General features: G+C 51.9%; 1 long non-coding RNA gene across 1 annotated transcript; it reads left to right on the top strand.

The window, feature by feature from the left end:
* Positions 1–916: 916 nt before the first annotated feature.
* LOC309644390 lies at positions 917–11,729 on the top strand. Its single transcript, XR_014254400.1, has 2 exons — positions 917–1,929; positions 10,176–11,729. It is a non-coding gene; the product is annotated as an uncharacterized lncRNA (long non-coding RNA).
* Positions 11,730–12,365: the final 636 nt, after the last annotated feature.

Here is a 12,365-nt window from a genome sequence, read left to right on the forward strand (position 1 = left end):
TGAAGAAGAATAACAGAGCTTTTTCTCAGATAAGATAACGTTCACCTCCTTCCGAGGAAAGGTTGGAATTTTGAATCTGCCAAGCGTTTCCACTCTGAGCTGTGGTGAAACACACAGACCCTCTGCGTAAAATGCATGTTGAAAGCCTGCGTGCGCCTCAGCGGACAGGACACACCGCTCGCTCATGGGGCCCCAGAGGAGGGATTGGGGACCCTCCTTGGAAAGCCGGGTCACAGCCTCCGTGTGCCTGGGATGAGGCTTCCCCGAAAAGCCCCATGAAGGCAGCAGAAGGGACTCGGATGGACTCAGAGACTCCACATCGGGACGTGCACACCCCCCAGCCTCACACCCGGCCTCCTGCCGCCCAGGGGCTGCGGGCCCTGTGCGGACTCCGCTGGGTCGGGCCTCCGCTGGCTTTATCATCAGCCCCTCCCATTTCCCGTAAATGGTACCTATTTCCTCTTCCCCAGGCGCCGGGGATGAATGTGGACCCTGCCCGCGGGACTACGAATACTTTAAACCCCGGTTTTTCTGGTTTGTTTTTTGCTAGGAAACCACCTGGTAGGCCTGGTGTGGACTCATCAGGCCTAGGCTGTCCTGGGGTGTCACAGCGAGTGGTCCAGTGTCTTCCGCCACGTGAAAAACCGCCCGCAAACTTAGCGGCTTGAAACCAGGGCACTAGTTATCTTGCTCACACATCAGTCTCTTGGGCTCAGTGGGGACAGCTGCTCTCCCCCGCCGCCCCCTGCTCGGCCGCGAAGCCCATGTGCCTGGCCTGCAGTGAGGCCCATGGTGGCCGGAGCTGGTGGCCTCTCCCTGTGGCCGGGTCCCCGGGAGCGAGTGGTGGGAGGTGTCGCCCCTCAGAAGTCACGCAGGCACCCTCTGCTCCCGCTCACCCAGCAGTGGGCACAGCAGCTTGTCGGGGCGAAGAGCTGCGGAAATGCAGGCCCCCTCTTGATGCGGGGGGAAGTTTCAGAACTTGTGATTGAAAATATCCATTTTCCTGGGAGAACACCATCTCCCAATACAGTGGGTTTGCAGCCTCCTTCTAGGGACGGGCTCTGAGCTGCTGGAGAAGGTGAAGGGCCCAGGGTGAACATGGCGGGGTCAGAGCCAGCCCTGAGCCCTGCATTTCCTGTCCTGACGGTGAGCTTTCCCTTTGGGTCAGTCAGAGCCTGCTCTAGTCACATCCTCATATTCAAATATTCAGCGGTGTAATGGGTATGTCATATCATTCCCAGCTGTTAAACTCCCACAACAAAGCTGCATTTCAGCTATCAGTAAACATAAACCTTTGAAAGTACAGATCAGTGTGTAGAAAATGGGACTTGGATCCGTGTATGCAGCAGAGCTGGGTCACCACGTGGCAGGTAGAGGGAGGGGAGACTTCGGTCACAATGAGCAACGGTGGTCTATTAACTCACAAACAAAGTGGACCGCCCGCAAAGCAGGAAGTTCCTCAGCATGAAAATATTCAAGCAGCAACGGAGTCACTGCCTGTGCGTTTGTTAGGGTAACCGTGGCTCCGTAATAAACAAACGCCACAGTCTGTGCGTGGACACAGTGAAGGTCCACTTCTGACTCGTGTCCAGTGTGGCATCCCAGGTGGTGGGGGTCATGATGTGGGACCACACCCTCCGTGGTGATGCCGGGCCTGCTCAGGGTCAGGGAGCCCCTTCCAGCCAGAGGACGGTGCCTGAGTGACACAGGTCACCTCTGCCCCCATCCTCCCGTGTGAACTGTACCTGATCTCACCTGATGCCAGAAGGCATGGACAGCCGCCTCCCAGGACTGTCCCAGGCCTGACCTTCCAGTGACCAGCCATCTGGCGCTGACCGTCAGGTCACAGGTGGAGGGAACTCTGCACTGGCCGCTACGAGCCAGTTATCTTGAAGGTGCCCATGGCTCTGAGTCCATGATTCTCACAATGTAAGCTTTAAGCGTTTGCCAATGCAGGGGTGGGAAGGGTATCTCTCAGTCCCGAGTGTGATTTTGTGGGTCGTGGCTCCGAGCACAGCTTGGAAGGGGGCCCTCGAGTACCCGAGCATCTCTAGGTGCCACGGGTGAGTGGCTGCAGGGCTAAGATGTGGACACCCAGGGACTCTACCACGTTCCAGCCACGGCAGATGCCACCTGCCCATGGCACTGGTTCAGGGTCAGTCGGGCCTGTTGTAATTTCCAGCGTCCTGGGTCCACTGCCCCAGGAGTCACCCACTCGGAGCCGGTGCTACTTCCAGGAGGAAGCAGTGGGTCCTGCTTCCAGGCACCCCAGGAGGACAGACACTTATAACCCACCTTATGCCTGCTGTGCAGAAGTGCCCGTGTGTACCAGATTCCTGCATCCCTCTCCACCCTCCCACCCGTTGTCACACACGAGACTGAGACATAGAAGAGGCAGCTAGTGAAAGGACCCTCCTAGGACCCTCGGTCACTGAGAAGAGAGATTCTCTTTTCTAAGGAATATTTGTCACAGTGCCGGGAAAGGAGGGCTGTGGGACTCCTGTACTCAATTCCCCATATATGGGGTGGCAGAATTTAAGATCAGAAGTTCTTTTTATAATGATGAGAACAGAAAGACCACTGAAAAAATCTGAGTCATTCCAAGACTACTGTCTTCAGGAAAAGAAAATGGATTCGACATCCTTTTTTTTTTTTTTAAAACATCTTTATTGGGGTATAATTGCTTTACAATGGTGTGTTAGTTTCTGCTTTATAACAAAGTGAATCAGCTATACATATACATATATCCCCATATCCCCTCCCTCTTGCGTCTCCCTCCCACCCTTCCTATCCCACCCCTCTAGGTGGTCACAAAGCAGCGAGCTGATCTCCCTGTGCTATGCGGCTGCTTCCCAGTAGCTATCGATTTTACATTTGGTAGTGTATTTAAGTCCATGCCTCTCTCTCACTTCATCCCAGTTTACCCTTCCCCCTCCCTGTGTCCTCAAGTCCATTCTCTACGTCTGCATCTTTATTCCTGTCCTGGCCCTAGGTTTTTCTCAACATCCTTTTAAATTCACCTAATTGCATCAGGATTAGCCAAGCTGAATCTCTAATCTATTGATACAAGTTAAACGTAATTTGCACCCACATTTATGAAGTCTTATTTTGCCTGTGAAGTATAACGGGATGGTAAGTATCCACATCTCGTAAATAGAAAACATATTTTTATTAATCAGCCGTGAGCTGTGTTTGAAGAAACCAATGTAATTAAACTTGCAAAGCAATCCATAACAGGTCATGGGAAGCCCATCAGCGCTCCTGGGTTTCCTGTCTGCCTGTGTGTAGCAATCGCTCACCTGTACTTACTTGGGTCACCTGGAGTTAAACCCAAAAGCCGTTTTAAGAAGCCACAAGGTGCTGAATTAAATCAGATCCTCAGAGTTGGAGCCCCACATGGTGGCCCCTCCTCAGACCTCTCTGCGTCTGAGTTTCGTGTGAGGGATCGTGAGGCACATGCCCTGCAGGGAACGTCCCACAGCCGTGTTCCCCAGAAAGCGCCCTGCTTCCCACTGTGTCCGTTCATTCATCCGCTGTCCATCCGTCCAGCAGATACACTGCCCGCTGGGCACTTGCTAAGGACTCACTGCCAATGAGACAGGACCCTCCCCTCTGGCACAGAGTAGGCGCTGGATAAACATATATTGCACATGCGTGACAGTGTGTGGTGAGAACAGGTCGGCAAGGGCCCCAGTATGAGGGCCGGGACCTGCCCCTGCCCCTCCCCAGCCTGGCCCTCTTCCTCCGCAGAGAAGCCTGGCTCTGCCTTCTGTACCCTCGCAGACAAGATTTTTGGGGCCAGTTCTTTGGGCTCTGTGATGCAGAGGAGAGAGGAAGGAGGGGGAAAGGACCAGAGGCAGGTGGGCACAGGCTCAGACAAGGGCCGGGAGCTGTGATGGGCCCATCGGGCCCCCACACCTCGGGTTTGCCAGACTCTGGACTTGGGTGTTGGCTTGGCCAACGGGGCCTCTGCTTCCAGAGTCCCTTTTCCAACATGTGTCCAGGGGAAGGTGGGCACGAGACGAACATGTGCAAGGTTTGGGGCAGAGGCTTTCTCTCCGATGCTGTGAAGCCGGCAAGAGAGGAACCACGGCACAGCCGCAATTGTGGGACAGCAGCCGGCACCGGGTCCCGGCCGGGGCAGACAGGGCTCAGCGGAGGGCACGGCTTCCCCTGCGGGCGGCCCTGAGCTGAGGCTGCAGGTGAAGACAGGTGCCCCACAGTCCTTGCTCTCACTCACGTGACCTTCAACCTTCCTCCTGATGGTCGGCCCCACCGACCTCAGGCCACAGCCTTGCCCTACAGTTACGGGTGCCTGGTTCCCTCTGTGTCACTCCCGGTGAATCTGCATCCCCAGTGGAGCCCCGACCAAGACAAGGGTTGTGACCTGTGCTCCCTCCTGGCTTACGTGAGAAACCATGTGTTCAGATAAGTATAAACTGATGGGAGGGGAGGGGATTGTTAAAGAACCACTGTGTTTGCTGCGGATTAAATACCCTGCTGACAGAACTAAAGGCACCGTGACATTTCTTTTTTCTGGTTGTAATTCTTTTATTTTAGTTAATTCATTTTTTAAATTGAAGTATAGTTGATTTACAATGTTGTGTTAGTTTCAGGTGTACAGCAAAGTGATTCAGTTATACGTATATATATATTTATTCCTTTTCAGATTCTTCTCCCATATAGGTTATTACAAACTATTGAGTAGAGTTCCCTGTGCTATGCAGTAGGTTCTTGTTGTTTATCTGTTTTATATATAGTAGTGTGTATATGTTAATCCCAAACTCCTAATTTCTCCCCCCCACTTCCCCTTTGGTAACCATAAGTTTGTTTCCTATGTCTGTGGGTCTATTTCTTTCTTTTTTCTTTTTTGTGGGTCTATTTCTGTCTGTAAACAGACTCACAGTGAAATTTCTTTTTGCTGCTGGGCTGTTTCTTCCATCATCTTCCTGAGATAGGCCCCTGGGTCACGGCTTTATAAGCCTAATGCATGCAGAGGTCAGAGCCTTATAGGTGGTCTGTGAGCAGAGGTGAGGACAGAGGTAACATCGACTGCTCCAGCAGAACATGACCTCGTGGCAGAGACGTGATGCATCCAGGGACCGTGGATGTCACAGCTGGAGATGCCCCATGAGACGCCCGCAGCGCCCGGCGGGAAGGCCGGGGCTCCGCTGCGCCCGCCTGCATCAGGCACAGTGGCTGGGTCTGGTTTGACCCCTGGGGATATGGGTCTGCCAGCCGTCCTTCCTTCGCCCTCTTCCCTGAGGGGTCACTGTGTCCTTCTGCCTCTATGAGCCTCTGCAGCCCCAGAAAACATGACTGTGAACAGAAGTCGTGCAGAGAGAAAACAAGAGGTTGGGATGATTTCTCCTGAAAAAGCGGGTAATTGTGGAGGTTGAGCTGACACATCGGGGAGCTGCTCCCCAAGGAGGTGGCTGTGAATTCCCAGGGCCGCTGTGGGAGTTCCTTTCATGGTAACGGTGCACGAGAGGAGACCAGAGACAAAGGCAGGTGCGTGTCTGGACCCATGCTCAGTGGCCCCCTGACACGCGGCGCTGGTCCCTCACAGGTGAACCGGGGTAATGAGTGTGCCCGCTCACCTCTGAGCGGGACGTGGCAGATGGTATGCCTGCAGTGCCCATCATGGAGGTTGTCACTTTGGGGCGGCACCGAGCCATTCAGCCCTCCAGCGGGAACGGGCAGGGTGCTCGGTAAAGGTCAGCCTCCTTCTCTCTTTAGCCGGGCGACGCCCTGCAGGGCTCTTTCCAGGACCGTTTCCTGCACCACGACTGCTCCTTCTGTGGATTTTACGGGACCTTCATTGCTTTGCGGTCGGCCCCCTGGCCCGTCAGCCTCCTTCCCGGGCTCCTTTTCTCAGACACAGCAGTTCACCAAGTACCTTGCTGGAACACGTGATCTCTCGCAGAGCTTAGCAGCCTGCATCACTTACTTACCAGGCCTCCCGAAACTAAGGCTCCTACGCAGCTCGGGGGCCCTTGGTCCTGCTGGCCCTCCCACCGGCCTCCACTGGGTACATTCTGACAGGTGAGGGGCTTTGAAGATAACAGCTTCAGATCTTAAAGATTATTGTTCCTAACGACCCAAGAGTTGTCAGGGGAAAACAGTTTTCAAGAGCTGTTCTCTCCTCATTAAATTATCAGAGTATTTTGGGATTAAAAGTTTAGGGGAACTTGGAAGGGTTTAGCTTTTTAAGACACATTCTGAGATGCCTTTGTATTATATTAGTATGATGTTTTTCTTGTTTTTTTTTTTATGGGGGATTCTTTTAGAAATACACACACTTGTATGTTGTGTACAAGTACATTTTTTGCTGCTCTACACACACCGTAGACTTTGCAATCCTTAGAAGCTGAGCAGGCTTCTCCCTGGTCAGCCTGAGGGTCCAGGTGGAGGCTGCAGGGCCCCTAGGTGGGCGGCTCAGGCACCCTGTCTCTGAAGCCACCCCGTCAGTCACCTTTTGGGTACAGAACCCTGCATCTGCCGCCACCTCGTTACCAGGCCCCGCCCCTCCCCGCTCCCCGAGTCTTCAGGACCAGCCTCTACCCCCTCGGAGCCGTCCTTTCTCCTGTCATCTGGGCCCTGTTTTAGCAACAAATCTCTCCTCCCTCCTCCTTCGCTCACCATTTCTGCTTCTATGTCTTCATTCTTATCCTTTTAACATTGCCTTACGCATAGTAACTACATAAACACGATCACCCAGCGTGGGGTTGGTTCTTTTACCTTTTCATCAGTGATATCGTCCAGGTAATCGGCCGAGCTCGGGTTGGGGCGCAGCCGCCTCCCCACCGCCCCCTTCATGCCTCTGCCCGTCTCCCCCCTCCCAGAGTCCACTCACACCTCACCCCTACTTCTCAGCTGCAAACCCTGGGCGGTCATCCCAAATGACAGCGAGGGTTTAGTCCTCATGCGTCTCAGCTGGAAAACCTCACTGATTGACTCCAGCCCTGCCCCCTGGGCCCCTAGCCCCGGGGCTTGTAAGCCGAAGCCACAGCCTTGCCTTTTCTTGCGTTTTCTTTGAACTATAAGTTTCTGTTTCAGCTCTTTTTGTGTTTCTTTTTTCCCCCTGAAATTCCTTATTATCTCCCTTTTCCTTGCATTATTTGCCTTTATTATAACTTCAATCCTTTTTCAAACACTGTATCATAATACTCACTCTTTTGAGCCTGTGCTTTTCCCTGGAGGCCTCCCCGTCTTACGCTGGGCCCACTGCCGTCATCCTGGCTTGGCTTCTTCACGCCTCCTGGGGTAGAGCCCCGCTTTGCTTCGTCATCCTTGGTCTACTCCCTCATTTGGTGAGAGCCCATCCTCAAGAATTCCTAAGAAAGAATGCACAGGACAGACTTGATAGACTGAACACCATTTTCTGGGATTTCCAGGCTCTGCAGTACAATCATCAATTTTTCTTAAAATTTTCCTCCTATAAATTCCTGGAAAATCTGCATACAATATAATAAACACGCTCAGATTCAAGAAATAAAACTGAAAACCGAAGTGGTTCGTACCTGCCCTGCCTGATAGCTACTGCAGGGAAGGACCTGGTATCTCGGAAACCCTGTGTGATCCCAGGAAGACAGTAGGTTATAGCCCGGGACGCTCTAGATACTAGAATGACAAACCGGAAGAGACACAAAGTAAGCGCGACTAAGGACAGAAACGTGGGAATTCAAACCCAAAGAGGGGGAAAAGTCCGTGTGAGAAGGACAGACTCCTGCTCCCAGTGGATTTGGGAGCCGGGACCAGCGGAGCTCCCGCTTCTACAGCAGCAGCAACAGAAATCACCCGGCACCCGACAGCTTCACCCGTTTCCCGAGCCCGCCAGGGATCTGCGGATGAAGGCGGCCGGCTCCCCAGGGTCTCAGGAGACGCAGACTTAGGGCTTGCTTAGGTGGGTAGGCGCCCCGACACTGGTGAGGACACTCGGCTACACTCTCACTGCATCTCTGAACGCTGGGGGGCTGCCCGGGCCTGGGACGTGGAGGATTCAGACCCGCCTGCGGGCTCTTCTCCACCCGCATGGCGGGGAAGTCACAGGGCTGCAGGAGGCCTCGGGGGACCCCTGTGATGCCGGTGGCGGTGCCCACAGAAATACCCCCACCCAGCCCCCACCCCTTCCCCACGCCCCAGCCCCTGCCCAACAAAGCTTGGACGTGGAGGGGATCAGTGCTGGGAACCCCAAAGCATCTGCGACAAGGGTGCAGAAAAAAGCCCCCTCTCCTAGCGGAGGGCAGGAGTACGTGCTGGGCCCAGATCTATAGCCGAGACAGACCATGGAGAAGACCACGCCACTGCCCCAGCAATGGAGCGCGTGCCCACAGCTGAGTCCTAATCAGGACTGCAGAGCTGCTGTGAGGCCAGCGGGCAGGAGTGAGCACGGGGTCGCAGAACGGTCAAGTGAGGAGAGAGGGAGGCAGAGGGAGGACGCTGGCTGCGGGGGGAGGGGAGTTAGTGTCTGATGGGGACAGAGTTTCAGCTGGGATAACGACCAAGTTCTGGGGATGTACTTACTGACCCCGGACTGTACACTGGAGGACGGTTTTTAATAAATATTATGTTATGCGTGTTTTACCACAATAAAAATAAAATCAGGGCTTCCCTGGTGGTGCAGTGGTTGAGAGTCTGCCTGCCAATGCAGGGGACACGGGTTCAAGCCCTGGTCTGGGAAGATCCCACATGCCACGGAGCGGCTGGGCCCGTGAGCCACAACTGCTGAGCCTGCGCATCTGGAGCCTGTGCTCCGCAACAAGAGAGGCCACAATAATGAGAGGCCCGCGCACCGCAATGAAGAGTGGCCCCCACTTGCCGCAACTAGAGAGAGCCCTCGCACAGAAACAAAGATCCAAACACAGTAGCCATAAATTAATTAATTAATTAATAAAAATTTTAAAAAATAAATAAATAAAATCAATCTGACGGCTGACGTGACCCCCCTCCCGGGGGGCGTGAAGCCTGAAGCACAGCAGCTCAGCCCTGGACCCGGACAGTGGCTCAGCTTCTGTCGGCTGGACCGGGACCACCTGAGCCAGCAAAGTTCCCCCGGCCGCAGATGCCCCGTCTCCCCAACACACACTCTGCCCAGTTCCCTGAGGCTCAGGTGCTCCCGCGGGACCATCTCAGCAAGGAAGATGCTACCACGGTTTTGAGGAAGAGACAGAGCTTCTGTCTGGTGGGAAACATTGGGAGATTCCCTGAACCTACCGTTTCCCCTTGTTAATATTTGGGACATTTTCTTGCCTCAGCTTTGCAGATTCTCTTATTCTATGTCTTTACCTGACTGGCCATTTAACGAGACCCCAGGTGATTGTTTATGCCCCCAGGTGAGCACAGGGACGTCCAGCTCTGGTCCAGGCGTCACCACCACGAGCTCCCTCATGATGCTAGGCGGGGATTGCCACGGCCCGGAGGGGTACCCGGCCCTCAGCCACCGTCTCTGCTGCCCTGGGCCCCGATTCCCTCTTATCCAGGTCCCTTCGTCCTTCATCATTTGGAGACCTCGCTCCTGGATGGAGAAACCAAGCAAAATATGAGCAGAGCCCTTCTGGGTCGCACTGTCCTCTTCTGAGGACAAGCCGTGGGCCCTTCTGCTGTCCTCGGGTCTTAGGAAAGCCCTCTTGGGTTTGTCTTCACAGTTCTACAGCCTTCAGCTCATTCTAATCTTAAGCCTCCCTGGAAAGATTCTGACAAAATCTGGGTCACCCCACTGCCTCTCCCGCCCTTGCAGGAGGCAGAGATGAGAGGCCACACGCCTTTTAGGATCCTCCAGGGACGGCAGTGTCACGGCCAGCCTCAGCTTGGTCTCTGGGCAACTTGTAGAAACGTCAGGAATTTGAGGGACGCGGAAGTCTGCTCCATCTGGCTTTTCGGACTGACGGCATCCTTGCCCACAGCGGGAACACACGCTTCTTATTTTCCTGAAAGATTCACACAGCTTTCAGCAAACGCAATGAGCAGCCCTTGTCCTTGCAGGTGCCCTTCTCATTTGAAAATCTTTTAGTTCTTCAGTCTCCAAATTTCCCCTTCTCACCAAAGCAGAGACTTGCTGGATGTTTTTAATGTATGAGTTTGGTTGACATCAACCTAAAGGTAGAACTCCCAAGAAATAAAGACATGCTGGCACCTGGCTGGTTCATTTTCTCTTTGTGATCCTTTTGCTGTAGGTTTTTCCTCAGAAGGGAGAGAAGGAGGATCTTTGAGAGGCAACAGAAGAAGCCACCGTTGGAGCTTACCTGGGGAGCAAAGTGCCTTCCCGGGAGCTGTACCAGGAACCTGCCCCCAGAAGGTCCACAGAGATCTGCTTTGCAATCAGTTTGCGCTGGTTCTAAGACAGCCCAGAGCATAAGATCAGCACAAAAAAGGTAAACCTCAACATTGCTCAAAATCATGAGCGTGCCAGTGCTTTCACTGTGAGGCTGAACTATCTACTGCACCAGGGCCCTGACTTATTTCTCTTAGCATAACATCCTCTAGGGCCATCCAAGTTGTCACAAATGGCAAGACTTCCTTCTTTTCATGGCTGAATAACACTCAATTTTATGTATATCTACTACAGTTTCTCTATCCATTCGGCCCTTGATGGACACTTAGGTTGCTTCCACATCTTGGCTATTGTAAATAGTGCTGCAATGAACACAGGGGTACAAATATCTTTTTGAGTTAGTATTTTTATGTTTTCTTCAGATAAATACCCAGAAGTGGAAATGCTGGATCATACAGTAGTTCTATTTTTAATTTTTTGAGGAGCTTGCATACTGCTTTCCTTCACGGCTGAACTAATTTACATTCCCACCAACAGTGCACGAGGATTCCCTTTTCTCCACATCCTCACCAACACTTGTTATTTCTTGTCTTTTTGATGACAGCTATCCTGACAGGTGTGAGGTGATACGTCATTGTGGTTTGGATTCACACTTCCCTGATGATTAGGCCCTGTGATGTTGAACATCGTTTCAAGTGCCTGTTGGCTGCCTGTCTTCTTTGGAAAAATGCCTGTCCAGATCCTCTGCCCATTTATATATATTTTTTCTCCAATTAGGTAGGTTGCCTTTTCATTCTGTTGGTAGTTTCCTTTGCTCTGCAGAAGCTTTTTAGGTGGATATATATTTTTGTTTTTGTTACCTGGTCGTTTGATGTCAAATCCAAAAAATCATCACCAAGACTGATGTCAAGGAGCTTACTGCCTGTGTTTTCTTCTAGGTGTCTTATGGTTTCAGGTCTTATGTTCAAATCTTCAATCAGTTTTGAGTTAATTTTGTGTATGGTGTATGATAGTGGTCCAGTTTCATTCCTTTGCATGTAGCTATCTAGTTTTCCAACACCATTTATTGATGAGGCTGTCCTTTCCCCATTGTATATTCTTGCCTCCTTTGTCATAGATTACGTGACCATATGTGTATGGGTTTATTTCCAGGCTCTCTATTCTGTTCCATTAATCTATGTGTCTGTTTTTATTGCAATACCATACTGTTTTGATTACAATAGCTTTGTAGTACAGTTTGAAATCATGGCTTGTGATGCCTCCAGATTTGTTTTTCTTTCTCAAGATTGCTTTGGCTATGTGGGGTCTTTTGTGATTCCATACAAATTTTAGGGTTGCTTGTTCTATTTCTGTGAAATACGCCATTGGAATTTTGGTAGGGATTGCGTTGAATCTGTAGACTGCTTTAGGCAGTAGGGACATTTAACAATATTAACACTATGACATTCTGAAGTTACACTGTTTACTCACTTGTTTATCAGTCCCTTGTCTGGTTTTCCACAAGATTCTGGGGACTTAGAACAGTGCCCGGCAGCAGTAAGGATCTAATAAATAATTGTTGGATGAATGAATGAAACGATGACTCAAAGAAAGAACAGCACCCCCAGAAGCAGAAGTAAAAGTGTGAACAGTGTTGCCAGGTGGATACTATTTACATTCACCAAGTTTCCAAGGTTCTTTCAGGTTTAATCCCCACTGAGCAGAGTGTGAGGCTGTGACCCCGGCTCTGGCACAAGCATGTTGCCCTCGCTTTGATGTTGCAGGTCCCATCACAGCCCTCGGGCCGCTGTCACGAGCATGGCGAGGGGGGAGCCACTCTCCTGGGCACGCGTTGGCAGATCATTGTGTGCTGGCACCTCAGCCGCGTCCTTTGATGTTTCGTTCAGAAGAAATGCGATCTCTCCAAAAGACGCACGTCCAAATCAAATGCCCAGGGTCCTCGGCTCCAGGCAGCCTTAAGAACAGCTGGAGGTCCAGGTCCTGGACTCACAATCCCCACCTTGTATTTTTATAATCTGTTTTATTGGGTTTTTCTTTGATTGTTTTCCCTTGGTGTCTGTCTGAGAAAAATCACTCAAGACAGAAAATTTAT

Source organism: Balaenoptera physalus (assembly GCF_965194825.1).
Source record: "Balaenoptera physalus genome assembly, chromosome: 15".
Taxonomy (NCBI): domain Eukaryota; kingdom Metazoa; phylum Chordata; class Mammalia; order Artiodactyla; family Balaenopteridae; genus Balaenoptera; species Balaenoptera physalus.